Consider the following 6,078-nt stretch of genomic DNA (forward strand, 5'->3'; position numbering starts at 1 on the left):
AGAAGGAAGCCATGAAACCAGGATAGCTCCAGGATAGCTGCGCAGGAAGCTGAGGCAGGCAGATTGCAAGTTCAGGGCCCTGGGGGCTAAAGAGTGAGCTCCAGGCTAGCTCTTGTTAATGATGACCTTTAAGGACCAGCCTCAAAAGTCTTCTTTTTAGGGTTCAAAAAGAGATGCTACAGTAAGTGAGGAAAAGTAAGAATCTGAGGGCGAAGGAATGAATCTGCTCATTTTATACTTTGTTGCATGTCTCCTTATTCTTCTGTTGTTTTCCTAATTTTCTTGGCCTAATTGTCTATACTTTCTCAGCTCTAATTCTCTGCTCTCATCTTCCTGCTTCTTCTCATTTAGCCTAATCATTCTTCTTTTATAGAAGGCTTGAAGCAATAGCAAAAGTTACAAGAGTTACCTCTCAGTGGCCAAAACATATTCCTAGGGTAAGCGATAAGAGCAGAGCCATTTACCATGGCAACATAAGGTTCCTAGGTCTCAGGACCAGATGGAGGGGGTGCAGTGCCCAGTGCGACAAACTCTGAGACATAGCTCTTTATCAGCAGACTTGGCAAGCGAAGAATTGGCAGGCTTTTCCTAGGCTGCTTTGTGTAGTAACCTTGGTAGACACCTACGACTCCAGCCTTGTGCATGACTGTAAAGTTTTAAACTTATGACCTATTTACAAAGGTCTTTAGTCTAGTTTGAACTTGCTCTGAGGTAAAAATGAGCTAAATGTGTGCAGTTTGTGTTAGACTGAGGTAAGAGTGTTATTTTTGTTGGTCTGACTAGAAGGAGGCTTTAAGTGTCTACAGTATCGTGGGACAATAGATCTAGTTATGAAGCATTTGGATATATTTTCTATATATCCTAATTATACAGTTAATGAGAAGGCATCATCCTGACCATCCATGGATATATGTATGCCCATAAGATTGAGATATAATCATGAGATTACATATATACATTACACAAAAATGCATGGTAATGGGGAGATACCATAGCTGTAATTGCACCAAAAAATCTACAACAAGAAACAACCAATTCATTCAAAAGGCAATAATTCCAATATGCCCTGCATTTTAATTTAATCCTCAAATCAAAGATTCTGATGGATTGACCTTGTAAATGACAGCTGAATTCTAACTGCATAATCCTGCGGCCTACAATAACTCATGATAATGGCTCCTGACATCTGGTAACTTAGCAAGACCTTCTCAAAGGTAAAGCAAAGGAGGGTTGTGAGTATAATGCAGCAGTAGAGCGCCTCCCTGGCGTGCTCTCAATATTATTGAACTTGTAGCTGAAGGTTAAGAAATCTTGGTTTTGAACCCAAACAAAAATAGAATAATCTTTCTGGATTTTGATGAATTCACATGACTATTATTTCCTCCAAAATAGAATTCTCTTAGCTCTGCATTGAGAAAGGAGGGAGGGGGGATGGACAGAGGAATGGAGGGAGGGAGAAAAGGAGAGGGGTTGGGCGAGAATATGAATGACTTATTCACATAGTATCACACAGTGTTTCAGTTAGGTACATTCAGCTGGTGCTTTTATTTTTATAGATTAAAGAGGCTTATTTCTGTATATGGTGGTTTGGGTCCATAAAAGACCAAAGGCGGCCAAAAGTAGAATTATAGTAACTTAAAAACTACATATTAGGAATATATTAGACTCCCCCAAAGCTGGCTGCTCCCAAACTTGATTTACTATTTTGCATGTTTTCCCTCCACTGCTTAGAAACACATTTGCTTCTCCTTTCTCCAGTCGGCTTCTAGCAGTGATTTTTACTGGTTTGTCAGCTAACCTTTCACCTTCTGCTTTACCAGTTCTGGAGGAACTGTCACACTCAGTGTTCTTCTATGCTGCTTCACACTTCCTCTCTGAAGGCTTGAACTCCTTGCTCAATGGCAATAAGGCAGCGAGATAAGGGTATTCATCATCCTCATACTCTCCCGAGGCAGCAGGCTTCCCCTTCACCTGTGGCCATCTTGCTTGGTGTCACTGTTCAGGTCTACTCCTCTCCTCAGAAAACCCAGTCATGGATCTGCAGCCAGGAAACTGCCCTTTCGTTTCTTCTAAAACTTGCTTTCATTAAGGCATTTCAAAACCGTGTGCATCAGCACCTCCCTCTGATAAACTGTCTTCCTCTGTTTGCTTGAGGTTTACAGATGAGCAGCAACAATCGCCATCCAATCCATCAGCCTGCTTTCATTCATTTTCTACCTCTGGCCTCCAAACCTATGTTTTTTCTGACATCTCTTCATTAAAAAATGAGAAGTCAGGTTCCTCTTCTGATTCAGTCATTTTATCGTCTGGACCCACTGGAGGTAGCACTTTATCATCTGCTCGTATCTCCTTTGTGTCACCAATGGCAGAGACCTCAACATCAGAAGTGTGCCCTCCCTCCTGATATCCCTAAAGGTTGGACAGAAGTCATAGCCAAAATGTTTCCTGAAGAACTCTCTAAAACATTTAACAAATCTGTCAAAATACTATTCAGCATTCAAGTGAGAAGTGGAAACCATTTATGGAAAATCAATCATGGTGGTATGGTCATCTTTATCCAATAATAGGCTGAATCCACTGAAATTTCCATGAATTGGCCCATGATTGTTGAGTTAGACTCTTAGTCCCATAGTTTCATCATATATGTGGTGTCTTCAACATGTCTCTGACACAGGGTATAACCATGCATGAGCTCCATGACCACTGCACAGCAATTAATAATCAATTGGCTTTGGAACTGGACATTTCCTCTCACATAATGCCTTCATGTAGGCAAGTTCCTTCACAGCAGAGTGTTGTGGGATATTTGTACACTGTGTGAAGATGTGTCACTGTGATTGCTTTAATAAAAACCTGAATGGCCAATAGCTAGACAGGAGAGGTTAGGCGGGACTCCCAAACAGAGAGAGGAACTCCGAGAATTAGAGTCTGGGTGTGTGAGAGACACCAGCAAGACGTGGAGAGAGTTGGACATACAGAATGGAAGGAGAGGTAAAAAGCCACGTGGCAGAATGTAGATGAATTAAAACAGGTTAATTTGAGTTCTAAGAGCTAGTTGGGAACAAGCCTAAGCTAAAGGCCAGGCTATCATAACTGATAAGACATCTCTGTGTCATTATTTGGGGGCTGGCAGTCCCAACAAGAAAGCTCACTACAGCAGAAAAATGAAAGAAATAAAGCCACGAAACGTGCTTGTGCTCATGGTAATCACACTTGTTTTTCAGATTTTGAAAGGAAGTTCTTCCCAGTCTGTGAGACTTTAATGCAAATCGCTCTTTCTTCATTTGCAACAGTGTAAACATCTGACTCCGCCCCAACACCCACCTGGTTTCCTACAGACTTGACTACCTGTCTAGAAGAGAGTGCTTTCAACGCTGGGTCATCAGCCAGCATTCATCAATCAACAGCCCTGGATGGTTTTAGCACATCCCCAAGCTGAAAGTTTATGCTTCGCTAATTCTCTTAAAACTATTACAGCCACAGTGTTTCAGGTTAGTGATAGAGGCAACCCAACTGCAGGAAACAATTTCATGGTTCCTCATACCCATTTCAGCTTCAGTCGAGACCCAGAAGTCACTGCAGCTCATGGCCACGTTCACTTTCCCCATGCTGGCTCAGCCCCAACACAGACACTCCCTCCCTCTGCGGAAGACACAGGGCTGCTCTGAGTTGATGTTTTTAAAATCTAGAGGCTTGAAATGTATCTACATGATGCTTTCAGGGAAGTTCATGAAGCCAAATGGCTTTGATTAAAGGCATGGGCCACCATTGCCAGGCCAAACCCATTTTTATAAGTATGTTAGAACCGCATTTTCCTCCAACTCTTATCTTGGTTAGATTTTTTTTTTCCAGTTGATACAAGCCAGGAATAGCCAGGCAGGGTGAACTTCAACTGAAAACTGGCTCCACTAGACCAGCCTAGGCAGACTATTAATGACTGATGTGGGAGGGGCCAGCCCATGGTGGGGCAGTGCCACCCCTGTGCAGGTGGTCCCAGGTTATTTAACAAAGCAGGCTGTGTAAGCCATTGGGAGCAAGCTAGCAAGCAACACTCCTCCAATCTCTCTGCTTGAGTTCCTGCTTGAGACTCTTGTGAGCAGGATCTGTAAGTCAAGCAAACCCTTTCCTCTCCCCACCTTGCTCTTGGTCATGGTGTTCATCTCAGCAATAGAAAGCAAAATAGTGAAAACACAAACTAATGCCACTTTTCTCACTGGACTTTTATTTTGGAAAATGGTGACATTTTTGTATGTAATTTTTTTCACTCTCACCATGTAGACTGACCAAGATATACATAATTATATGTGATCCCAATAACTTAATTGTTCCCACCTCCTCATTGGTGTGTTACAGATGTATTTTTATATATAATATACTGACAGTGGGACACAGAAGGAGTAACTTTATTTTCACTTCTGGAGGATGAAATTAGGACTTTTCACATGCTAAACAAATGCTCTGTTAGTGAGTGTCTGCATCCCTTTTCAAAATAATTTGTGTGTGTGCTGCGTGAGTGGTGCATTTAAGTGTTCATCTAGGTATATCCACCCATGTGCGCAGGTAAATGTGGAGGCCAGAAGTCTACTGTCAGAATCTTTACTCTGCCTTGTTTTCTGAGACAGGGCCTCTCACTAAACCTGAAGTTCAATGACTCAGCTATGGTGGCTGGCCAATAGTCTCTGCCTCCCCAGTGCTGAAATTACAGACACCTTGCTGGGCTTGACTACTTACGTGGATGTTTGCGATCAGATCAGAAATCCAGGTTCTCATGCTTGCAGGACAAATGCACTACTGAATGAGCCATCTGACCAACCCCTCTTCTCTTTCCCTTTATTCTTCCTTTCCCCTCTCCTCTCCCCTTCCTCTTTCCTCCCTCCATCCTTCCCTTCCTCCGTTCCATTATATTTTCTTTTTTAATGACAGACTTTCTAGCTTAGACTGGGCTGACCTCAAAAATCCTTATGTAGTCAAAGATGACTTTCAACTTTTATGGTTGTTTGAATGAAAATGGCCCCCTATAGACACATATATTTGAATGCTTAGTCATCAAGGAGCAGAACTGTTTGAGAAGGATTAGAAGGATTGGGAGGTGTGGCCTTGTTGAAGGAAATGTGTCACTGGGGGTGGGTTCTAAGGTTTCAGAAGCCCACACCAGGCCCAGTCTCTCTTTCTGCCTGCTGCCTGTGGATCAGTACATAAAGCTCTCAGCTAATGCTCCAACATCATGCCTGTCTACTTTCTGCCATGGTGATTATGGACTAACCCTCCAAAACTGTAAGCAAGCTCTCCATGAAATATTTTCTTTCACAAGAGTTGCCTTGGTCATGGTGTCTCTTCACAGCAATAGAACAGTGACTAAGACAGGTTTCCAACATCCTGCCAGTAGCTGGTGTTACAGGAGTGAGCAGTCAGGCAGGGCTGGCAAGGGGTGACTTTCTATACTAAACCAAATGTCATTCTTACATCTTCATGAATTGCAGTTCAGGCCACACAGTGTTCACTCGGGTCATCACTGGTCAGTATTCTCTGCGTTTGGTAGGGAAATAGGCTATAATGTCCATAGTCACTTTCTAACCAAAGTTAGTAAGTTTATCAGCTTGAATATGATACAGCTCACTTCTGAATTAAAAGAGAAGCTTTCAGCCAGGCATGGTGGTGCACCTGTTCAATATCAGCCCCTGTGAGGCAGAGGCAGGTGAGTTCAAGGTCAGCCTGATGTACATAATGAGTTCCAGGCCAACCAGGGGTTTGTAGCAAGACACTGTTTCAGGAGAGGTGGGGAAATAGGTTTTAGCTCCAGTGTCCTTTCTCCCACGAGGCATTTGAATTGAAGCTGTTCTCTTGTTCTAAGCCTCTGCGTAGCAAAAAGTCCAGTTAGATGTCACATTGTCTCTCAAAAATTTTATCCTTCTCCCATTAATCACCATTTTAAATCTACATTTCCCCTCCCAAGGTAGGACCCTTCTGTTCAGCCACTGGGAAATCCATGCTGTTGGTAGCAATATGGGAAATGTCAGGGCTTCACTTTCAGATCCTCTTCAAGCCTGTGGGTTATACTGAGTGAGTGAAGAGACACAG

The 6,078-nt window shown here is 42.8% G+C and overlaps 1 pseudogene; it reads right to left on the bottom strand.

Moving 5' to 3' along the window:
• Positions 1–1,686: 1,686 nt before the first annotated feature.
• On the bottom strand, positions 1,687–3,641 carry LOC128099876 (serine/threonine-protein kinase RIO2-like; annotated as a pseudogene).
• Positions 3,642–6,078: the final 2,437 nt, after the last annotated feature.

The sequence above is a fragment of the Peromyscus californicus genome, unplaced genomic scaffold, assembly GCF_007827085.1.
Source record: "Peromyscus californicus insignis strain IS unplaced genomic scaffold, ASM782708v3 Scaffold_6__1_contigs__length_162567912, whole genome shotgun sequence".
NCBI lineage: Eukaryota > Metazoa > Chordata > Mammalia > Rodentia > Cricetidae > Peromyscus > Peromyscus californicus.